Source organism: Pogonomyrmex barbatus, unplaced genomic scaffold (genome assembly GCF_055798465.1).
Source record: "Pogonomyrmex barbatus isolate J1 unplaced genomic scaffold, ASM5579846v1 scaffold11, whole genome shotgun sequence".
Classification (NCBI taxonomy): domain Eukaryota; kingdom Metazoa; phylum Arthropoda; class Insecta; order Hymenoptera; family Formicidae; genus Pogonomyrmex; species Pogonomyrmex barbatus.
Window position 1 is genome coordinate 7,257,981 of NW_028297107.1, and position 26,740 is coordinate 7,284,720.

The following is a 26,740-nucleotide window of genomic DNA, read 5'->3' on the forward strand; positions in this document are numbered from 1 at the left end:
TCACGCGAAGACCCATACCCTTCGCGCGTATCCGTAATCGTTAGCGCTCACGGTTTCGTCAGTTAAAGAACTATGAAAAGCTTCGATCGGCCGTAACTTGGTCTTTAATAGTTTATCAACGCTGTCGACATACTCGTCGGAAATACGTCCTTGCGCATAAGCAATTCGAAATACTCTGCGACGAGACCGGAAAATTTGAATTAATTTTCGCGATTAATTTTTTCTGATCTAGATACGGAGCTAATTTCTCGAGACTGGCATTGAGAAACTTAAACGAATCTACGAAATGTAGCTAACGCAGTTTTTTTCATTTGCCGTACGCCGAATCGTTGACGGTTTTCGAAAAGGCGATGTAATTCTCTTTAATTAGTGGTAACAAGTCGACTCTACCCTCGAAAGCATTCGCTACATCCTTGATAATAAAATGCGCGTCGTAATCAGATAGATTGTGAAAAAAAACGGAAATAACAAACGCGTTCTGATAATTCAAATTGCAGCTCGTATGCGCGGGTCCTCTGTAACGTCCGGTAAGATGACAATGACGCGAACGTCATGCGGCCCAAATATCCTTCCATACACGTGACAATTTGTCGCCCTTTAAAAAGCGCTCCACTCGTCCGGCGTGAGTTCCGATATCGGTATGCTCGCGCAGAGAACCTTCCTAACGCGACATGCAAGAACGCGCAGCTCTTCGACGAAGACGCAGTTGTCGCCGCAATGAGATCTATACGCGGATACTATTCCGTTGTACGAGCTACGCAAATAATATCCGACGCTGAACGCCTTGTGATGTTGATAGGTGAATCTATTGTCGAGATTCCCCGCGCATCATCTCCCTTTTCTAAAACGCAGATCTGCGTACACGACGAATCGGAATCTCTCCTTTCTATCGGAAAGCGGATTGCGGAAAGAAAGCCACTTGTCTTCCTCGCTCGGAAGAATAACGGCGTAGCCGTTCGTTCTTCCGCACTCGACATTATGCGCGATCAATTTCTCATTCAAATAAAAGTAATGCAGACATAAAAAAACGATCTATAATTAATATAAAATTTATCTCGCGATAAGTATAGTCTCTCTCTTATACTTACTGATCGCATATGTACTTTCTCTTCTTATGCCTGTTTATTTGGGATTCCGACAGTTGAGACAAGTGCTTTATTCATACCATGACCGACGTTATCGCCGCACCACTCGTTCGATAAAGTAAATTCACGTGCATAGGCTTCTTATTCCTCCCTTCCCTGAGCAACAAAGGAACGACCATAATACCGTTCCTCTCCCTTTTCTCTCGAATGGCAAATACATTGATAGACAAATCGTTAAGACGCTCGAATCTAGCGATTTGTCGTAGCGTAGCGTCATAGGAAACTCAATACCATCGAAATTCAATACCATCGAATAGTGAGGAACAACGAAAGTCTCTCCTATAGATCGACGAGATACAGAGCGACCATCGCGAAACACGCGTTGTCGTTTGAACGTACGTTGATCACGGCTCTCCTATTTCTTATCTCTGGAGGAAGTGACATCTAACATCCAGCTTGCATAGGATTACACTTGTTCACATTGATCATCAAATTTAATATCAGAAATAATACCCAATCGCTGTCGCGTTCCTAAAATTCCTCCAGCGACGTCAAAATAACATCCATAACGTCTCTGTCGTACATTCTCGTAGATCAGACATACCGAATAATTGACAATTCCTCGTGCGAATGTTCTTAACAGCGCTCTTATTATTCGCAATGAACTCCCCGTGAAACACGATGTTGACTTTTAAACACGTATATCGAGATGTATATCGAGATTGACGCGTACTTGACGCTTGAGCACTGTGTCTCTTGCGTCCTCGAGAAACCGCCGAAGTTCGAAGTACTCGATGTTTATCACCGCATCCATTTGTATGCGATTCGCAAAGGCCATCTCGATATCCACTCATTCGAATCCCTTCGAACTGTCATATCCTGAGTAATCGAAACGTCGATTCAAAACGAGTCTCGCACCCTCCAACTGCGCTATTCGAGAGACCAGAGAATTTATCGTTCCAGTAACCGTAGGATCGACTCTACTTCTTGCACTTGTCTCTTAAAACTTCGAGACACTCGACGCACTCCCATTTCCAAACGCGATAGGCGCACACCCCTTCAACTCCCGCAACGCGCTCGAGAAGACCGCGCCTCTTCTCCATATCGTCACCCTGAATGCCGGGATAACGCGACACACGGTATTACTCCGACCGTCCGTAGGAACGACGAATTTGATGTCTCAAGTTTCTATCTTTCTCTCTCTCGCTATTTTCTCGTAGATCATCGCTCTATCGCTCAGCGCGAGCAACGTTTCGATCCACAGTTTCTCGGGATGTCTATACCGATCTCTCGCAGGTGATATGTTCCAGCGAACATCCTCTCTCACCGCGATCCACTCCTAATCGTTACTAGGCGCGATAGTCTCGCGACACTCTAAACTATCGTACCAGTAACCGATTCGCAACGATCGTCACCATTGATATCGCCGTCGAGATCGCGATACACTACAATGTCGAACGCGCATAGAAGCGAATCGTCACTCTCGCTCAAAGACGAATTGCCGTTACGCGCGAATTCTTTCATATATCACATTCTTAACAATAAAAAAAAATGCTCCTCGCAAGTAGATATATACTCCGAGACAGCGTCGAAGATACGTTAAATCGCGGCATCCTTTCGAGACGTGCAAAGCGGAAGACGCCGAGACACAGGACGGGCGTCTTCCTGTCACCAGATCCCGTACAAAAAAAAACAGGTCGAGCGAAAACCCCGTAGAAGATGTCGAGAAGACGCGCCTAACTGTGGCATCCTAAAAAACAGGACGCGCGACATCCTCTCGCCAGACTCCCGTAGCCGATACCGAAACGTGCGCCAGCGAAAAAAGCCATCCCCCAAAAAAGCAACAGCAGGGAAAATCACCCCCTCCCGATCATCAGGGAGAAACCATCCCCAACCATCTTTACCGACCGAGGAGAAAAAATTACTTCGACGGCCGCTAGGGGGATCCACTTCCGCCCGGATGCGAATCTTCCGGGGTTTCTCGGACCCCCTCTCCTGCACCTCCCTCTCATTCCCAGGGATATGGTTCCCCCTTGTTTGCCTACTTATTCTGTTATAAAAAACTGAACGAACTTATTTGCCAACCCGATATATACATATAAATTTAAATGTAAGATAAATGTAATTGCAAAATACGGGATAATGTTTGCACTAATATAATCATAAAAAATCCTTTATAATATTTTTGTACTCAATTGTATTATTCTTCAATTAAATGTAGACTTTGTCTGATGTACACATTAAAAAAAAATCATTCTGTGACTCTCTTCTTTCATTAATTAAATGTAGACGTTGTTTGATGTATACAAATAAAAAATTATTTGTAAGATTTTCTTTCATTAATTAAATGTAGACATAATATTTAAACGTTTCTTGTTATTTGAACCTCTTCCTCGTTCCCTCAAATTCTAGGAGTCACACTGAGGCCTATCCTGAGTAAAAGAGATTACATTCTCTGACCCGAAAACGAACCGACGGGCACACGTCTCAGAGTCGGAGTCATAGTGTGGACAGCACGTTGATCTGTACTCCTGGACGATAATTGTATGCTTGGGTCATGAGCTTCAACTCGCGAGTGAAAACAATAGCAGCATTTGATGCGTCCTTCTATCCCCAACAATTCATAAGAACTTATCCAAGATGGACGTAACAGACATGGGTCTTAAATTTTGGGGCTCGTCCGGGATGCAAAGCGATCTCGGGAGGAAATGGCTACGAAGTTTAAGACCGACAAGGCTAAAGTAGATGATCTCTATAAGCTTGGTCTAGAGAGTAGCGGTAATCCTAAAAAGATTAACCAGAACCTATACTTTTACTCCAGCAAGAAACCCCTGCTCCGAAATCCGTTGCCTTTCCCTTAGAAGAGACCTCAATTACGGAAGAACCATTTGCAAAGCGTCCGAATCTAAAAAATTGCGCCCCGAAAACCTAGCATTAATGAGCAAATTTGATATTACTACAAACAGTCAGACGGAATGTTTAGTCGAAGAATGAAATCTAACGTCGTCGATGCTGTTTGACCCGTGGGCACTTTAACTGCAAGGTACTTCGAGTAGAATCGCTGCATCCCTTTTTGGTACGACTCAAAAATGGGGAACCGAACCTAAAAGAACTAATGGAAGAACTTGGATTCCGAATAAATCGGAAGTCAAGTATCCTCATTTGTTAGCCACACTTAATGAAAATAAACTTGGCCGTAATCAAGGATGGCGACGTATAGCATCGAGGCATAATAACAGCGATTGGGCGGATTCAAGGAATTGTCCAAATAACTCTCAGGGACGAGGGACGTATGGGAAGTATGGCGGCGATTCAACGAGTTATACATCCTAGAAGATCGCTTCCAGGCATTACCGTGGCAAGTTCTTGCTGTGGGCTAACTTATCAGGCCCGACAGTGTCAACCCGAATATGGTCCAAAAAGATCAAGGTATGTGCGTAATCCTTATAAAAGGACAAGAGGGATAATTAAAAATAATACACCCTGAAGAATGGGGCCACACTCGTTAAGCTAGTTTTATCACACGAGAACGATCATAGGAGGCTGAATCTTCGAGACGCTCTCATAAACCTAGGATATGCACAGATTGAACAAATAGTCGCGATAAATATTTATCCTTCTGTCGAAATTAATAAATGTAATCATAAGATAATGCGAAATGCACTAGCAGTAGGTAGTACCTTTCAGGAAGAATCGTTGCAATTCCGTTTTAATTAAGCTTAACTATAAGCAGTTCCAACATTAGAAACATATACACTTTCTCTCTTTTCTACCATCAACAATCAAATCTTATAAAATAGCTTTGAGGGTCACGATACGGAATGCCAATCAAAAGAAAGAAAAATTCTGCCAACGCCTATTCAGCCTTCAATAAGATCCCGATGCATTTTACTCCCACCAGGCATTATTATCAGCAATCAGTTATCAGTTAATCTGAAACTCTCTAAAGGTACCCTAGTAGTGCCACATTATTTAATTCAAGAGTCAATGTACGTAAAAATGGCGTGCATTTTCACGATCAAAAATCGATAAAATAAAGGTCGGGAATGCATCGAAAGAGAATATGTATATGTATATTTTTTTGGAAAGAACAGAATGTATCCGAATGTGAGATAAGAGATAATATCCAAAGATCTGACCACTCGGTTAACCTCTGTTTTAGTATCGGATGCATATCACTTAAGATAAATCCTTCCGATTCCTTTATGAATTTATAATATGGAAAGGATTTGCAATAATTCTACGCGTTTCAATGTTATTTTTACATACAATTGTAATGGTTTGTTTTGTTGGTGTGGAGTATAACCATGAATGTAAGTTATTTAAGGCTATCCATATACTATTTTTTATTATTATATATTTAACTTTACAATTTTTGTAATGTCGGTTTCTATGTATATGTCTTTTCGCATAATGAATCAGTTTTAATGTTATTCATGCGAAAATTTTCACATGAATAATTTGAATTAATTTCTTTGCATCGTCTTAACTTTTCTTGCGTCAGTCTTATGTATGTGTGCCTGTCAGTGTCTAGAGCTATTGACGGATTATTAATCACTATGCAAACATGTTTTGTTTATATAGTATGGATAATGGTATAATGTTTAATATTTTGTATGTTTGAAGTGAAATCAGTGGGAAATGTAGTATTGTGTAAACGTCTGTGTTGTCACAATGTGCGCTCATAGTTGGTACTTTTTCTATTATAGCCCAGTCCTCTTCTCTTATTTTAAATGGAAGAATAGTCCTTAAGGTATTTGCGTTGTTGTTTCTTTGAAGTTTTCTAATATTTCCTCTAATGATATTAAGCAGGTGTAATATTCCATTCTTAATCGCAATTAGATATTCTAGTGTATTTTCTGCGTGTTATGTCAACTCGGCGAGGGCTGTATTTATAATTATAAAATGCTCATTCATATTTTCGCGACTTATTTCTGTTGTTATCGTAGTTTCTAATTTTTTTGAACGTTTTCGTTATTTTGGATTATTTTTTCTTGTTTATGTGCGCTATTGTCGCGTTTATAATATTTATTTGATTTTTTATTATGTTGCGTCGCTTGTTGTTTGTCGTGTAGGATATTTGACAGTTTATTGATTGATAATTTTCTGTCATCATTGTCCATTGTTCCGAATAATGTCTTGACAATTATTCCTATTCCGTCGATCAGTCCTTGTTTTGTTTTTGTATTTTATGTTTTATATAAAGAATTTATTCTTTTCATTAAGTATTTAGTCGTTGGTAATTATTTTCTATTATAGTATTATAGTTTGTACACGACCATTTATTTGTATATGCTCACATAGTAAATACGTTTTGCGTTTTAAGTATATACTATATTCTTCCAATTGTTTCGCTCGTTTTTCAATTAGTGAGATATCTATTCTTATAACTATTTTCTAGAATGACTCGATATATTTTTCCTATCTCTTCGAAATATATTTCGGGATGATGTTTAAAATTTTTTATTTCAAATAGTGGTTTTTCTCCACAGACTCATAGATGACCTACAAATTTATTCTGTAATTATAATAAAATTTTTTTTTATTTCTTAGAAGAAAAAGAGAAGAAGAGAAAAAAGAATTTTTGTTATTGAAGTGTCTGAGCTGATGCGTATAATCTTTTAATTCCTCATATATTAATTCATATTTTGCTTTCTTATCTCTTTTAGATTTTTAGGATCTATTTTTTGACTTTGCGGTGTCTTTTTCAACATATCACTTGCTTTTTTTTATTATTTTTATTATTAGTGTTAGTATTTTTTATTATTATATTAGTGTTAGTTGCTTCCTGTGAGTTTTTTAGTATTTCATCTTTCGCAATAAAGCTTGTGACTGCACATTGGCAGTTTTTAAAACGTCTTTTCCGCGTTAACATGGGATCACTCGAGAATGGTCTGAACGCGACGTGTCGTCTGAAGTTTTGTTTAATGATGAAGATCATTAAACCTCCAGATTTTATAATCCCGGATGAGAATTATGTCGCATTAGACGAATTTCTGAATGATTCAGCAATTCGGGCGCATATTTTCGTCGCATACAAGAATGGATATGGATCATTAATAGTTTTTACAATAATGGTGCCTTTCAATTTGACGAGGAGTTCATTTGTATCTTTCTAACGATCCGGATGCTGAACCCATAGAACCTCTGTGGTCGATCAAATTTTTTGAGTTACTTAGTATGTAGTATGCCTCCAGAAGATATGGATGATGCGGAAGCTAATGTGAAGAATGATCCGGTGGACATTTTGAAGAAATGGGGGAATGTCCTCCCGGGGGCTAGTCCGAAACAATTTGTATAATTATTATTTTTAGTTTAAGTTTTAGTGTAATGATCAGTTTTTATGATCTTCTTTAGTGATTTAGTTTAGTTAGTGATTGATTTTTAGATATTTACATGGGCGTTTCTCCGGAACTCTCCCGGTGAGTCTTCCTTTTTGTTTTTATTTTTATTTATTGGTTTTAATAAGTACTTTTTTTAATCGATTTGCTCGCATGATTCATTAAAATAAAATTTTTATTCTCTACGAAGAGTTTTTGCGGTCGAGAATGGACGTGTTTTTTTTATCTGCTTTTTCGGATATTATTGCTTTATTCTTATTTTGCTTTCTCAACTAAAGAGTCTTCTTTGAACCTTTTCCGTTTGCTTTTTCACAATGCCTATCTTTTTTCCCCTCTTTCTTTCTCTAATTTCGCGATATCTTCTTTATGACCGCTTTCTGCTTACTTTTTATTTCATATTATATTAGTCTCGTGTTGTCTTCTTAACCGTAAGGATGTGTCCGCGTGATCCTAATCTTGTGATGGAGGATTATCCGATAATACGTGATTTATGCAGTCACCCGAGAGTTGCTCGGTGCGTTTCTAGATCCGGATCGTTCGTTTGGAACATTATATTTATCCCTTTTATGACTATTCGTGATAGCTCGTATACGGGAGAATTTGTGAACGCGGCGGAGGAGGCGCGCTGGCGCGAATATTTTAATATTTATCGTGGGAATCGTTTTAACTCAAATCTTCCGGGCCCTCTCCACTTCCGCTTCTCTTGATAGTGAGGAACAGTCAGCTTCGTCCGCGCTTTCAGAGGTTCTATCAAATAATCAGTTGGCTCATGTAGAGGGTCTTAGTCTCGAAGGTGAGGGAGATCACGAGGGAAACGGAAGCGAGTCCGAACGCGGAGAGTCGGAAAACGAGATTAAATTTCGACGTTTTGTGGTGTGGTTGGCCGCGAACTCTTCCGATGAATCCGATGTGGAAAAGTTGACAACTACAGTCTTTCTTTCCTCGCCCGGATGGGACAATGAATTTTCTCAAGTTGACTAATGATTTTACATTAATCGTAACGTGTGCGTGCGTGCGTGTGTGTGTGTGTGTGTGTGTGTGTGTGTGTGTGTGTGTGTGTGTGTGTGTGTGTGTTAGTTTTAATTACTTAGTTTTATGTAATTATTTTTACTCTTAGTGTGTAGTTTTTTTTATTGTGGACTATACTTTGGATTTTATAGTTGTTCTTCGTATTGGTAAGGCTCAACATTTTCTTTTTATTATCTAGTTTTATTTTTACTTTCTTAATTTTCGACGAAAGCTTTTAATCGATTCGCGTGTAAATTTATTATTCAGCGGCCCGCCTTTATTTTATAATTTACGTCGGCCGTTTTCTCGATTATGTATGGTCCGATTCACAACGCGTCGAGTTTTTTCGCTCGCCCTTTTCGAAGTCGTAAAGACAGTGACGTCACAAATATTATTGGGAAAATATGAAGAAACAAATTGAAAATTATATTCAGGCTTGCAACAGTTGCCAAAAGAAATAATTACGCGTAAAGCAGCCGATGATAACAACCGATATGCCTATTGATGCGTTTAATAAAGTTTCAATGGATATTTTAGGGCATTATCTGTAACAAAAAATGGCAATGAGTATATTTTAATTATTCAAGATTTATTAACAAAATATTCTGTTACCGTATCTCTCGTGCAGGCAAATTTGGAAGAAATTGCAAAGGCATTTACTCGACATTTTATTTGTCAATTCAGTAGTCTGAAAGTAATTTTGATGGATCGAGATTCAAATTTTACAAGTTCTATAATGAAAAAATTCACAAAATATTTTAAAATTAAACAATATCGTACATCCGCCTTTCATCCACAATCAAATGGTTCGATAGAATGAAGTCATCACGTATTTACCGAATATCTAAAGCATTATTATTATCAACGAGCGAGATTGGAATAATTGGCTCGAGCATGCTATGTTCTCATATAATACTAAAGTACATAAAGGAACAAAATTTATCCCTTACGAATTATTTGATAAAATAGCGCGTTTACCCTCTCAAATAGAAACTAATGACGCTCTTGAAACTTATAATGATTATGTAAATGAATTAATTGATAAATTAACTGATTTAAGGAAATTAGCGGCATCAAATTAGGGCAACGCTAAAGAACGTTATAAATATTACTGTGATAGGAAACTAAAAACGCAAAGATACAAAGGAGATTTTATTTATTTATTAAAACAAAAAAAAGTCATAAATTCGATGACGAATATACTGGCCTATATGAAATTGTAGAAGTCCTAGAAAATAATAATCTAAAGATCTTAATCTCTCAAAATAAAATCCAAATTATACATGTAAATAAAACAAAGCTCGTATTCCAGATCAGGCATGACGAAGAATATTCAATAATAAATTAAGAAATAATCCGGGAATATTCTATGAAGGGTTAAGCGAGATGCGCACGTCAGATATTTCCTGGAAAATGATAATGTACATTGATTTAGACGTCATAAGCGCGTTAGAAGAGCTTCAACGCGAGCAAAACAACAACACGACCAAATTCCATAGACATGTAGTAGTTGAAAGCAACTCGTAAAATTGACAAGAAAAATTAATAAAATGAAACAATATCAATCTCATATCTGCGAATTGTTCATAGGACCTCGGATGAAAAGAGCTCCCCTAGAATTCATTGGGCAATTGAGTAAAGTTTTATTTGGAACTCGAATCGTAGAAGATCTTCATTATATTAATAACGTGATAGAACATATGGAGAACAAAACTAACGATCTTGCAATGCTACTCATTAATTAGATAATCACAACACGTTTACGTTTCGGAGAACTGTACAATGTGACTCCAAAAATAAGAACGCAGTTAACCGATCTTTGACAATACATAGATGAAAAATATGTTAATGTAACTGACGTAATTATCCGAAATAAAGTCAATGACAACATTGAACGTGAGCAAGATAGCAATCCTGAAGCACAAGATTGATTTGAATATTTTAATAGACGGAATACTGTTTGGCAAACAAGGATAATAGACTCACGAATAATATCGCCACACTATTTAATAAAAAATTCCAAACATATTCAAAAACAAATACCACATGAATTTCCTATAGCTATTAATGAAAAAAGAATCGATCGTTTAATAAAAATCTCCATTCTGCATATTGCATATTTACAAAAGCGTCTCATTTATATTTTGCACATTCCGCTACTAACATCTGAAAAATATAAACTTATTAAATCAATACCATTGCCTGTTAGACAATCCTTTGACACAACGAAATTTGCAACATTTAAAACTGAGGTAGCGCACATAGGATTAAATAAAGACGCCGATAACTTCTACGAATTCCGTCAAGGTGAGCTAGAAGAATGCGCATCCGACAGTATCTTTAGCCCAGCTACGTTTCCTTTGAAAAAGATAAGGCAAACTGCGACGTGGAGATTTTATTAAATAAAATCATAAAGCCTAACAAATGCAAAATAAAAATTAATTAATTAAATGAAACTTAATTAAATGAAACTTCAAGACACATATTGGAAAGCTTCGACTACTCCAGGAAATTGGATTTACTCTACTATGGAAAAAGAAACTGTACGACTAAATTGCTATATTGTCATACAACAAGCAATTTGAAATTAACAATGCTGGAATAATTTCCGTGCAATAAGGATGCAAAATTAAAGCGAGAACTGCCGCTATGAGTTATCTAAACTACTAGACTATAACATTCACTTAACATTTCATCTCCACGAATAATTTGAGCATTTTCAATTCAATTATATAAGTCTTCAATTATATAAGCCCATTCAAAAGGAATATAAAATAATTTCACAGAAGCTGCGCATGAAATCTGGATAACCAACCATAGCAATATAGAGGCATTATTTAACGATATTAAGAAAAAGCACGCTAAATCAAAGAAAGGAAGTTGCAAAACTCACGCTTCACCGTGTATAGTGCAGCTGCATGCTATATGCGACACTATATCGAACTTGGGTATATTCGAATATTATAACTTGGGATACTCTTGCTCGCTCTGTCCTTGGCATGCAGAAATTTTTGGATCTGTGATGCAATGCCCTGAGTATACAGATGATCCTGTCTTAAAAGACAAAAGAATAAAGAATCTCCCTCTTACCTTCGGTTGAAAATAAAAATGCTGGTGCCGAGCATCTTTCAAGTCAGTTGGAGGAGCTATCGCCAGAGAATAATACCGAAGACAATCACAAGGAAAGGAGAATATAATAAAATAAAATCGTAAGTCCTAAACTATTGGGTAAGGTATATCGCTGCTAATTCTTTGGTTTCTCGTTTACAGTAATCGAAGGATCAATCCTGGAGAATCGTAAGAGCTGATGCAGAAGCGTATAAACAGAAAGACAACGTTGGCATCATGTGCTTGGACGATTACATCTCAGTGCGGATATCCTCATGGATCAAAACTTTCGAGTCAATCGGTCATACACACAAGATCTATCCTGTGGCCATCCAATAACGAATGGAGAAACTTCATTTTCAGAAAGATGTTGAGCCGGGAATGGACGTCCGACCAACCGATCCCGAAGTTTATACAAAAGAACCCGTACAACTTCCCAGGCAGGAATACGAGGCCATCCCCCCCCCCGCCCCGAAAACTTTCCATAATCACCTCAATTTCAGATCTCATTCGGGAGCTACTGAATAAAATAGATGAGGCTCGACGCTGCTGGGAATCTGTCACGACTACCAACTGATCTGCCGCCGGGATGACTCGGGTACCGAGGAGGAACGGGAGCGTTCTCGTTTGACCATGTTGATTGACCACAGCTACTTACAACGGCCGGTGCCTAGAGGTTTTTCTCTGTTCAAATGCTATGAGTGATTGGTGATCAATCGCAATGTCAAACGGGCCCTATCAGGAGGAATACCATCTGTCTCCGCCGCCGCAACGGGAAGTCCGAACAATCCTGAATCGTCGGAATACATGGAGATGAAACCGCAGTCAACTAATCATAGACGCAACGCCACGACGCAACCAGAAGAGCGACCCAGGAGGACATACGAAAACTTGGAACCGCCACGACAACGAGAATACGCCATAGGCGAGCGCATGAGCGAGCAATACCCATTCCTGAGAATTCTCCTCCACTCGAGCGAGCACAAGACATTTACGTATCCCCGTATTATCGAGATTATTTGAATCTAAATTCGATGCTTAATATATAATTTGATGCTAATTATATTGTTTATCCGCATGGTATGTTCAAATCTCGAATGACGTTACATTTTGTGCAAATTGCATGACAGCAGAGACATACGTTTTGCATCTTAAATCGCCCGCGTTCTGGCGACATTTACACGCAGTTTCACACACACTACAAAATACTATATTACACTGCGGGTAATGTTACAAATTGTTATTGCAAACAAGATGTACATCGACTGTTATCACTGTAGGCAGCATGTATTAGGTGTACAAAAAAGTTCTGAGCTTTTTTCTGTAAAATTCAATCTTTATTCAAAAACAAACAAAAAAATATTAATCAGCGAAATATTCCCCGTTTGCATCAACGACCTTTTGCCATCTTTCGGGTAGCTTGCGAATTCCTTGACGATAGAAGCTCACCGGCTTCGAAGCGATAAAGTCATCAATGCATTTTCGTATCTCTTCAAATCTCACGAAATGTGTATCAGTCAAATGATGCTGCAGCGACCGGAATAGATAGTAATCGGAAGGCGCCATGTTTGAGCTATATGCCGCGTGCGGGAGAAGTTCTCAGCCGAACGCAAAGATATGTTCCTGAGTCGCTTTCGCAACATGTGGTCGAGCATTGTCATGAAACAAGATCACTTTACGACATCCTTGGCCAATAAATGATCTCTTTTTTTCTAATGCATCACTCAAATTGGTCAATTGTTGTTGGTAGCGATCTGCCATGATTGTTTCACCCGGTTGTAACAACTCGTAATACAATACACTTTTCCAATCCTACCAGATACAGAGCAAAACCTTCTTAACATGGATATTGGGCTTTGGCATCGATGTCGAAGGTCGACCCATGATTTTCTACGTTTAGGGTTATCATAAAGAATCCACTTTTCATCGCCTGTAATGATTTTGTGCAGAAAATCTTTTTTCCGGAACTTTGAAAGCAAAGTGAGTGCAGTCGCCGACGATTTTTGTTGTCTTCGGAAATTCATGCGGAACCCATCTGCCTTCCTTCTGAACCTTTCCCATCGTATGTAAACGTATGGAAATGGTTTGCTGCGTAACGCCAAGCTGTTCTGCAAACTCCTTTTCAGTTTGCACAGAGTTTATATCCAGCAGTGCTTGCAATTCGTCCATTTCAATCTTTTGAGGGCGTCCAGCACGCGGTTCATCTTCAAGACTGAAATCTCTTTGGCGAAATTTTTGATACCATCTTTTACATGTAGGATGACTTACAGCGTTCTCTCCATATGCAGCACAAATCATTGCAGTGGCTTCAGCAGGATTTTTCTTCAGATGAAACGCGAAGTGGATGGAAAATCGAATATGCTCTTTTGTTATTGTCATCGTGAACACTACTGATTTTTGAGGTTATGTGCATCAAACGCCAAACCGTATGGCATTTTAGAAGGCCAAATGTCAACGCTTTAAAACCGCAAAAGGGCGGGAAGACATATAAAATTTAAATTGTTATTTCGGTTGTATGAAATCTAAAGCTCAGAACTTTTTTGTACACCTAATAAAATATGAAACATTTCAAATGTCAACATTACAAACATAAACTTTTACATTATGGAACTTTCAAATAGACAGAGAAGACAGCGCAGGCACCAGAAAGCAGAAAGTCGTAATCGGTCCTTCAAATCTGTTCTGTAAAAGCAAATTTAAAATTAAATAAAACATTTTTTGCATAGATATAAAAAGAACATAAAATTATAGTGTTAATTTATGAAAGCATTTACCTCTGAACAGAGAAGACAGCGCAGGCACCAGAGCAGAAAATCGCAATTGTTCCTTTGAACTTTTTCTTCTGTTCTGTAAAAGCAGATTGAAAGTTAAATAGCAAATATTTTTTTACATAGATGTGAAAAAAATATAAAATTGTAATATTAATTTACGACAACGTTCATCAAAGAGTAACAAAAAAAAAGATAATATTGCTTTATTAATTTTACAATTTTTATAACGTAACCTCAAGAAACAAAAGAGAATTATCTTGGATTATATCACTAGTCACATCGAGTTTTACTATATCGCGCGTTGCGTTGCCATATAATCTAATGTGAACGCCGGATAGAAATCGAACAACTCAGAAAGAATTATACTAGCGCTTAATGGTGCCACTTAACACTCGCAATATTGACTTGGCTCAAATATAAATATCAAATTACAATTCTCAAATATAAATATCAAATTACAATTCTTATAATTTAATAACACATCTGTATAATTAAAAATGAACATAAATTTGACAATATTAATCGACTAAAAGTCTAACATAAAAAGTCGACTTTAATATCCTCGAAAATAGTTGACTTTAAGTCGACTTATTGTAAATCGACAAAAATCATTACAGAAACAGTCGGCTAAACATCGACTTTACAAGTCGACTTCAAGTTGATTAAAAAAAGTCGACAATTAGTCGGCGAACAATCATTTGTGTTGTATGAGTATATATATTAGGTGTACAAAAAAGTTCTGAGCTTTAGATTTCATACAACCGCAGTAACAATTTAAATTTTATATATCTTCCCACTCTTTTGCGGTTTTAAAGCGTTGATATTTGGCTTTCTAAAATGCCATACGGTTTGGCGTTTGATGCACATAATCTCAAAAATCAGTAGTGTTCACGATGGCAATAACAAAAGAGCATATTCGATTTTCCATCCACTTCGCGTTTCATCTGAAGAAAAATGCTGCTGAAGCCACTGCAATGATTTGTGCTGCATATGGAGAGAACACTGTAAGTCATACTACATGTAAAAGATGGTATCAAAAATTTCGCCAAGGAGATTTTAGTCTTAAAGATGAACCGCGTACTAGACGTCCTCAAAAGATTGAAACGGACGAATTGCAAGCACTGCTGGTTATAAACTCTGCACAAACTGAAAAGGAGCTTGCAGAACAGCTTGGCGTTACGCAGCAAACCATTTCCGTACGTTACATACGATGGGAAAGGTTCAGAAGAAAGGCAGATGGGTTCCGCATGAATTGTCCGAAGACAACAAAAATCGTCGGCGTGACACTGTACTCACTTTGCTTTCAAAGTTCCGGAAAAAAGATTTTCTGCACAAAATCATTACAGGCGATGAAAAGTGGATTCTTTATGATAACCCTAAACGTAGAAAATTATGGGTTGACCCTGGTCAACCTTCGACATCGATGCCAAAGCCCAATATCCACACCAAGAAGGTTTTGCTCTGTATCTGGTGGGATTGGAAAATTGTGTTGTATTACGAGTTGTTACAATCGGGTGAAACAATCACGGCAGATCGCTACCAACAACAATTGACTAATTTGAGCGATGCATTAGAAGAAAAGAGGCCATTTACTGGCTAAGGACGTAAAGTGATCTTGCTTCATGACAATGCTCGACTACATGTTGCGAAAGTGACTCAAGAACATATCTTTGCGTTAGGCTGGGAATTTCTCCCGCACGCGGCGTATAGTCCAGACATGGCGCCTTCCGATTACTACCTATTCCGGTCGCTGTAGCATCATTTGGCTGATACATATTTCGTGAGATTTAAAGAGATACGAAAATGTATTGATGACTTTATCGCTTCGAAGCCGGTGAGCTTCTATCGTCAAGGAATTCGCAAGCTACCCGAAAGATGGTAAAAGGTCGTTGATGCAAACGGGGAATATTTTGCTGATTAATATTTTTTTGTTTGTTTTTGAATAAAGATTGAATTTTATAAAAAAAAGCTCAGAACTTTTTTGTACACCTAATATATATATATATATATTTTTATATATATATATATATATCACGTTGACGCAGCGAATGCCCTGCAGTAATCGCCTGCATCGGACGATGAGTTGTGCCGTCCCTGCCTACCTTATATATATATATATATATATAAGGGTGATTCAGAACAACCCCATGTCCTTGCAAGGACATATTCCTGAATTAATTCTGGGACGATTTTTCCTCTACGAAAATTTTGTCCGTCGCTTACATTTTAAATTATAAAAGAAAAAAGTTAGGGAATAACGAGATGCGTATGGAAGGTAGGCAAGGACGGCACAACTCATCGTCCGATGCAGGCGATTACTGCAGAGCATTCGCTGCGTCGACGTGTTTATCATACGCGATAGTATGCACCTATGCGATTTCTCACTTACTTTCTCTCTCTCTCTCTCTCTCTCTTTCTCTTTTTCATTCACTAATCTTGTAGAGATCTCTATGATATCTTTATATCGTTGTAGCTTGACGGATGAATTTCATCGTGGATGAACGATGCCCCATGTGACAGATTTACACACACAACACACACACACACACACACACACACACACACACGCGCGCGCGCGCGCGCCACACACACACACACACAGAGTAATAAGCCAGGAACTATTTTCTTTAATAAATTGTATCGCGAATCAATACTTTCACAGTCTCACTGACTTGATATTTACACACTTGATCGATAGAATGACTTATTTACGAACGAATTTATTAGTTTGTTATTATCAATCACTATCGATTAATTATTCGGTGATTAAAAATGACTTGAAAGAAAGAAATACAGATTACATGTAATCACAGTAATCTATCACAAGTTCTCTTTTATAAATTGTCAACATGTTCACGGATTTACTCATGCACTCGATAAAATCATTTATGAACAAATCTATCGGGTTACTACTATTAATCACTATTGATTAATTATTCCGCCAATTGAAAATTATTACAAAAAACGCGTTACATAAGCATACACAGCGCACGTAATCCGTCGCGGACTCTGCTCGATGACAACAATCAGACAGATTATGTTCTTAGTGCAGTAAAGTGCATTAATTCGCCAAGTGATAATAATAACGATCTAACTTATCGACCTAATGTAATGTAATGTAAATCAGCTCGATAAGTCAGCCTATTATCATGATGCAGCGCGTTAATGACCGATAGTGAAACGCTTCGAACGCTTCATAATACCAAGTAATAATAGATAAGTTCGATAGATAATATCGGCAGTAATAGATAATATCGATAATGTCCACCTGTCGAACATAATTGATTTGATTTTTTGTTGATTTTTTTTTTTTAATAATTTGTGAACTCGAAGAGAATGTCCCTCGAAATAAAATATTTGGTTGCCCTGAAAAGGGCAGATAAATTATTATAAAAGACTTCTTTTCTTTTCATAATAAATGTTCGAAATGTCCGCCGTCCATTCTGATGCAAGTTCTCATGCGTTTCAATCAATTTTCTTGAGTTTTCTCCATAACTTCGTTGTCGATTGACCAAATGGTATGGTGAAGTTTGTTATTTAGTTCTTCGACATTCTCGGGAAGCTGTCTGTAAATGATTTCCTTGCAGTATTCCCACGAGAAAAAATCTAATGGATTAAGGTCTGGGAATTTTGCGTCGCGGTCTGTCGCCGATAGAAGTGCGCGGATCCCAACGTCCCATTCGACGGAGGGGGCGGAGAGGGGACATCGATCCTCCACGAACATCGTATAAATAAGGTGAACCGATCGATACTTCAATCAATAAACCGTCGACTGTAAGACATTCTCAGAGCGACATCGAGACTTCAATCAACAATTTTCCGATTATTAAAATGTTCTTATCAGAACAACATCGAGATTTCAATCAACAATCCTCCGATTATTAAAACATTCTTATCAGAGTGACATCGATACTTCCTCAATAATCCTTTGATTATTAGAACGTCCTTGTCAGGACGATATCAACAATCTTTCGATTTTTAGGACGTTCTTGTCAGGACGATATCGATACCTCACTCTTTTGATTATTAAAACATCGTTGACAACATGAACGATATGGCAGTCTACACAAATGAAGAGTATTACGACATGCTACTTGGCGAGTCAAGGGCAATATCACGTTGCTGCGAGAAGATACGTCGAATTATATTCAAACCGAGCAAGACATCCAAGACCTAGTGTTATACTTGAAGCGGCTCAAAGATTATATGAAAGCGTGTTACCAAAAAGAAAGGACACTGACAGACATCGTGTTGCAAGAAATTTACGAAACATGGAAACAATCCTTCGTGCTTAAGCAAGAACCTGAAACTAATATTCAGGACGTTGCTCGAGAGCACGAATTATCTTATCTAATTATCTTTCTACCGTCCAAAGAATACTCAGAAACTAAAAGAAGAAAAATTACATGCCTATCATTATACTCGCGTGCAACATTTGCGACAAGAAGACTATCCTCGGAGAAAGAGATTCTGCGAGAATTTCCTAAGAAGAGTAGACGAAGATCGAGAATTTCCTTCTTGTATAATATTCAATGATGAATCGCTGTTCACACGAGAAGGAATTTTAAATTCACATAATATGCATATGTGGGACGAGAATCCTCGAGCGATATGATTCAGAAATTATCAAGTTCGTTGGAAACTAAATGTCTGAGCTGGGATTATGGGTACAAAAATATTGGGTCCAGTTATTCTTTCAGAAAGATTAAATAACGCATCGTATTTGGAATTTTTATCAGAAAATCTGCCGGACTTTTTAGAAGAGATACCACTATTAAACTGAAATAAAATTATATTTCAATAGGACGGTGCTAGGCCACATAACACCAGAATAATCACAGACTTTTTAAATCAGCAATTTCCTGGTCGTTGGATGGGGTATGGACCGATACGTTGGCCTGCAAGATCCCCAGATCTCAATCCATTAGATTTTTTCTTGTGGGGATACTACAAAATCATTTACAGACAGCTTCCCGAGAATGTCGAAGAATTAAATAACAAACTTCACCATGCCATTTGGTCAATCGATAACGAAGTTGTGGAGAAAACTCAAGAAAATTTATTGAAACGCATGAGAGCTTGCATCAGAATGGATGGCGAACATTTCGAACATTTATTTATTATGAAAAAAAAAGAAGTCTTCTATAATAATTTATCTGCCCTTTTCAGGGCAAATATTTTATTTCGAGGGACAATCTCTTCGAGTTCACAAATTATTAAAAAAAAAATCAACAAAAAATAAAATCAATTATGTTCGACAGGTGAACATTACCTGCCGATATTATCTATCGGCTTATTATACTTATCTATTATTACTTGATATTACGAAGCGTTCGAAGCGTTTCACTATCGGTCATTAACGCGCTGCATCATGATAATAGGCTGACTTATCGAGCTGATTTACATTACATTAGGTCGATAAGATAGATCGTTATTATCACTTGGCGAATTAATGCACTTTACTGCATTAAGAACATAATCTGTCTGATTGTTGTCATCGAGCAGAGTCCGTGACGGGTTACGTGCGCTGTGTATGTACGCGTTTTTTGTAATAATTTTCAATTGGCGGGATAATTAACCAGTGGTGATTAATAGTAGTGATCCGATAGATTTGTTCATAAATCATTTTATCGATCAAGTGCGTGAGTAAATCCGTGAACATGTTGACAATTTATAAAAGAGAACTTGTGATAGATTACTGTGATTATATGTAATATGTTTTTCTTTCAAGTTATTTTTAATCACTAAATAATTAATCGATAGTGATTGATAATAACAAACTAATAAATTCGTTCGTAAATAAGTCATTCTATCGATCAAGTGTGTGAGTATCAAGTGAGATCAAGTCAGTGAAAGACTGTGAAAGTATTGATACGCGATACAATTTATTAAAGAAAATAGAATTTATTAAAGAAAATTCCTGGCTTATTACTCTGTGTGTGTGTGTGTGTGTGTGTGTGTGTGTTGGGTGTAAATCTGTCACATGGGGCATCGTTCATCCACAATGAAATTCATCCGTCAAGCTACAACAGTATAAAGATATCATAAAGATCTCTACAAGATAAGTGAATGAGAGAGAGAGAGAGAGAGAGAGAGAGAGAGAGAGAGAGAGAGAGAGAGAGAGAGAGAAGTAAGTGAGAAATCGCATAGGTGCATATTGTCGCGTATGGTAAACACGTCGAAGCGAACACCCTGCAATAATCGCCTGCGTCGGACGGTGAGTTGTGTCATCTCTGCCTACCTTTCGTACGCGTCTCGTTATTCGTTAACTTTTTTTTTTTATAATTTATAATTATAATTTAAAATGTAAGCGTCGGACTACATTTTCGCAGACGAAAAATCGTCTCAGAATTAATTCAGGAGTACGTCCTTGCAAGAACATGGGGTTGTTCTGAATCACTATGTATATATATATATATATATATATATATATATATAGAGTGATTCAGAACAACCCCATGTTCTTACAAGGACATACTCCTGAATTAATATTATATATATATATATATATATATACACATATAGGGTGTTCAAAAAAAATGGCCAAGCAGTCACATGCAGATAGAGCAGACTAAACTGAGTCCAAAAGTCCTATACTATTTTGCAATTTTCGTAATAGTTAACGAGTTAATTATTAATTTATGAAAATAATCAAATTGCAAGCGCGCAGTGAGATAAACCGCCCAGTGAGGCATTCGCCGTTGCTAGGCACGCGTGGAACACACTAAGCGTAGCATACGTACATGAAGTCCGTAATGTACGTAGCCAATGCCGTTTGCAATTAACAACTCCACGCGTGCCTAACGACGACGAACGCGTGTCTCACTGGGCGATCCCATCTCCCATCGCGCGTTTGCAATTTGATTATTTTCATACATTAATAACTCGTTAAAACTATTGCCAAACATAACTATTGTGAAAATCGCAAAATAGTACAGGTCTTTTCAACTCAGTTTAGTCTGCTCTATGTCGGCTCTAGTCTGCATATGACCATTTTTTAAGACGCTTCCTTTTCTCATCCAATTTAGCTTTTATATTAGCTTAAATATCACAAAATTGCTTTACTCCACTACATTTTTATTACAAAGAATTCAACAGTAACAGTATAAAATAAATGATAAAATTTTATTTAAATAAAATAAATTTTTATGTAAAAACACTTGTGACACATATAAAAAACTCTTCATTGAAAATTCAAAAATTACAAAGACACTATATCACTTAGATTTTATTTTTAAGTTTGATTAACTAGGATTGAATTAGATCTGACAATTGCGTAATATATTTTTTTTTTAAACTACTACCACATGAGTTACAGTAAAAAGGCTCTTCAATGAAGATACAAAGATACATAACACTTAGGTTTCATTTTCTTAACATAATATTGCCAGTTAGATTTTATTTTATTTTATTATATTTTTTACACAAATAATACATATCACTTGGGTTTAGTGAAATGATGCAATTTTTATAGTAGGATTATAACTTGGCACCAATTATTGATATCAAATCTTTTACACAAATGATATCATTTGAGTTAAGTTAACAAAAAACAATTTTTTTTAAAAAGAATTATAGCTAATACTACTTGAATTAGAATTGGAAAAGGAAGATTGTTTCATGAAAATACAAAGATCATTACAAAGATACTAGCATTTTATAGATACTAGATTTAAAGATACTACATTTTATTTTTTATTTTGATCACAATTAGAATTTAGTTAGGAGAATTTTAGGATTTAGTTAGGAGAATTAGAATTTAGTATGACAATAAAAAGACTCTCCGATAAACAAACAGATGTATGTAATTTAAGTTCTATTTTTTCTTAAATAAAAGATATTATCAGTTACATTCTATTTTTAACTTGGTACAACAGTTTTTTTTCAAGCGCGCTCCTATACTTAGCATCCTTTTTTTAACTTTTTTTAAAAAGATAATTTTTTAATAATATCATGCATTTTGTAATATTAAGCATCTTTTCGTGTTTGAGAAGCACGCCTATGCTTGACATCTTTTATATAATAAATATAATTGACATTTTCTTTATATAAACAATATTTTTATTAAATATAAATATATTTAATATATTGTCTAACTTAATATACACGTTTAGTAACAATTTTTTCTAAAAATAGTATATAAATATCTTTAGCACCTTTAGGCCATTGCTTTTTATAACTTGTACATCATTAATTTCAATCCAAGTGATAGATGTTCCGTTTCTACATATACTCGTATTATGACCTTTTTTGATACAAGTTCCATGATGAAAAATTACATTTATAATCTTACGAGGGTAGTCTGAAAAGTTTTGAGCCTAACATAGAAACAAGTATTTTTTCAGTCAAATATAGTTTTATTTTTCAACACAATCTCCTTTAAAGTCGATACATTTTTCCCATCGATACTCTAACTTCTTTAACCCCTCCAAATAGTAGTTGGCGTCTTGTTCCGCAAAATAGGCGTTTACGTATGCGATGACCTCTTCATACGATGAAAATCTCTATCTTCCAAGGGAAACTTTAAGCTTAAGAAACAGGAAAAAGTCGCTGGGGGCCAGATCTGGTGAATACGGTGGGTGGTCAATCAATTCGAAGTGCAGTTCGTGAATTATGGCGACCGCCGAAGTATGAGCAGATATCTTGATGGAACAACACTTTCTTCTTCTTCAAATGCGGCTGTTTTTTTGCAATTTCTGCCTTCAGCTTATCAAGTAATGATGCGTAAAACGCTCCCGTTATTGTTTTACCTTTTTCAAGATAGTCGATACACACAATTCCGTGACTATCCCAAAAAACAGTCGTCATTATCTTCCCAGCTGATGAAACCGTCTTCACCTTTTTCGGAGCAGATTCACCTTTTGCAGTCCACTGTTTTGACTGTTCTTTTATCTCTGGAGTGTAATGGTGGATCCAAGTTTCATCAGTTATGAATCGACGCAAAAAATCTGACTCGTTTCGCTTGAACCGCTCCAACAAGATCTTGGAAATGTTCATTCGAATTCGTTTCCAAAATGAGTAAGCGCGGCACCCAACGCGCGGATAGCTTGCGCATATCCAATTCTTCAGTCAATATATGACAAACGCGTTCTTTCGATATACCTATAGCCTCTGCTATCTCTCTAACCTTGATTCGATGGTCGTCCAGTACCATTTGGTGAACATTTTTGATGTTATCAGCGGTGGTCGCAGTTTTTGGCCGTCTCGAACGCTCATCATCAGCCAAGCTGGTACGACCACGTTTAAATTCAACTGCCCATCTTTTTACGGTGGCAAATGATGGGGTAGAGTCCCCGTAAACAGCGTCCAATTCGATTTTAATTTGCGCAGGCTTATTGCCTTTCAAATGTAAGAAGTTAATCACGGCACGATATTCAATTTTTTCCATTTTTCAAAAAAAACTGACATCGACTGACACAAACGATTGTCAAATAACAACTGAGCATCCAAAATGGCTGAAATTTTCACAAAAGTCATTCAAAGCATATACTATTGTAGTACTAGAATGGTTTTGAGTAATGTCATCTTCATGTCAAAGTTCAAAACTTTTCAGACTACCCTCGTATATGCTTGTCAAGTTATTAGTATTTTAGTTTTCGGTACTGCACACAAACTGAATTTATGTGGTATTTTTACTAATTCTCCATCCTATAAAGAAAATTAAATGGATAATAAGTATTTCCTTTGATAAAACCAATTCATTTTTAAATAATATATCATTTCTTCCACAACATGATTGTCAAACGATTGACATCAATTTGATGAAAATGTTTTTAGTAAATCATTAAGATTAAAACCTTTCTTTTCATATTATTAATAGAAATTAAAAGTATATAAGTAATAGTGTTATTCTCAATAATAATTTTTGTATCACGACATGAATTGCATCGATAATTTGCAATAACTTGATGTCTTACTAAATTTTTTATGTAATCATATTTTGTACAGAGCTGTAAAAAGTTGTAGAGAGAGCTGTAAAAAAATCGAATGGATCTTGTTTAATAGCAACTGAAAAATTCTCTCCTAAAAATTTCCATATTTCATAGGTATCCAAATTGTTCATTTTATATTCATATCGATGTACAAGTAAATTTAATACATCCAGTTTATCGCAATTTAATAATTGTTGTCTGATAATATGTAAATACAATAAACACTGTAATACTGCATTTGCATAATATGAAACTCTGTCTATATTTTGAAAACCATACATAATCCAATTAATATCTTTTGAGAACGCATTTTGAGTTGACTTTTGAACGGAAGTAATTGTTTTCAATAATATCCATGAAACATCTTTAACTTTACGATAACACTCCTTCAAAACATCAATTATTTCTGATTCTAAATTATATATTCGTTTTAGCCGATTATATTCTATAATAGCTTTTTCACTAACAAATATGGATAAAGGATCAAAATTAATTAAATGCAATCCATCTAGAGATGTCACTCGGGATAAAACAACATAAACCTGTCCGCAATTAAATATAGAGTTACCTATATCCATAATATTTTGCAGACTTATTTGCATTTTGCAAACTTAATCCCTGGTTTTTATGAATGGTGATGCCATAACTCAAGGATAATGGAAATTATTTCCTAATAACATATGCTCTATCCATCACTTGGAATTAAACGCTTACTTTTTCAATAAAATTCCAAACCAGATGGTAAAAGAAGTTTTATTTTTTCTATGTAATCAGTAGTTGTATCCTGTACAACTGAAATGACTGTAGCTATTGTACCATTTACAAGATCCAAAGTAGCATCAATGTTGCGTCTTATCATAACTTTTGCTCCAATTTTAATTATAATTTATTTTGAAAGCTGTTCAAGTATTGTCATCATCATTACCTGTCAATATCTGTCACTCTTTTTTTTTATATATGGAACGCAATCAATTATATCTTCAGCTATTAATAATATTTCTTTTGAAGCAATACGATTTAACATTGCAGTGTTAAGAACGTCGCATATATGACAAGTAGGCAATAAACAAATCAGATGGCAAATTACTAATAAAATCACACAATTCATTTACTCTTGCTTCGAAAGACTCACCCTTAAAACAGATTTTTCTTTTTTCGAAAATCTCATAATCAGATTTTGTTAATAAACTAACACGAATTTTCAAGAGTAATTCATGATAAATAATTCATCTCCTTATTGACGCATATTGATCGTCAATTCATCATAGTCAAATAAAATAATCCATAGAGTAATCCACAGAGAGTAATCTATTAGTAACACTTAAAGAACCAAGATATTTACAAATTTTTTCATCTGATAAATGTATAAAAGCAGGATCTTCATGTATAGGAGATAATTGAAGCAAATTTCCAAATAAAAGAACATACTTTTGACCAAACCAACCATCATCACAATCAGTAGTATCGAATATTTCAGACAGTCGTAGATGTATATATGTTACGGTCAATGTGTTTAATGCGTTTTGTAAAATGACTGGGCACTGTATAGAATGCCCAATTTTTTTGGCAATGTGTATAATGAGCAGGTATTTGACAAATGGCCCGGATATTTTATATAATGCCCATGATTCGTTGAGCAGTGTGTTGAATCCATAGTTGACATTCTTTTATCTTTATCTTTCATCGCTTGTACTCTGCCTATAACTGACATTCTTTTATCTTCATCTGTTGTCACTTATACTCTGCCTATTGCTTCTACACATTCTTCTATTCTGATAGACTTAGCTGCTATTACTGCAAAGGCGGATAGCAAACTGATTTTTCTGAGAAAGGCTGCATCTTACAACAGCGTGTCAGGGTCACAGAGGTATAAAAAATGCAACTGCAAAACCAAATATGTTTTAAAAAAGTGCACGTGCAGAGCTACCAGTCAGCTCTGTAATTCCAAATGTTCTTTGCCTTGCTCCAATAAATGATCCTTATGATTAATTATGATTATAATGACTGTATGTTGATTTTGACTAAGGGATTTATTGTCAATAAGAAATACATTTTTTAATTTCCTTGTCAGAGCGATTCAATACATTGACCACCACCCTCTAGGCATTCTGTATAATGACCGGATATTTTATAGATTTATAGACCGAAACTTGTTAAGGGCATTTTGTATAATATCTTTTCGAACGGGCATTCTATACAGTGCCCGGTCATTTTACAAAACGCCCACGTTAAGCACATTAACATATACATTAAAATCAAATTCAATATCATTAACACTTCATCAATTATTATAAGAACATCTTTGAGATCAGCTCGTATAATTTTCAAAAAGTGGTCAGATAATTATTTATATTTAAGAGTATGATCATGTTCAACAGGTAACTGCAGTAACCTGCGAACTGTCAAACCATCTATATTAAATGCTGCTATCAATAGGTGCTGTTATAGTAGTATCTTTGTTAAGATTTTGTTTTATCCAGCACCTAATTGTTTTA

The 26,740-nt window shown here is 36.2% G+C and overlaps 1 pseudogene; it reads right to left on the reverse strand.

The window, feature by feature from the left end:
• On the reverse strand, positions 1–25,269 carry LOC148937757 (ATP-dependent DNA helicase PIF6-like; annotated as a pseudogene).
• Between the last annotated feature and the right edge of the window lie 1,471 nt (positions 25,270–26,740).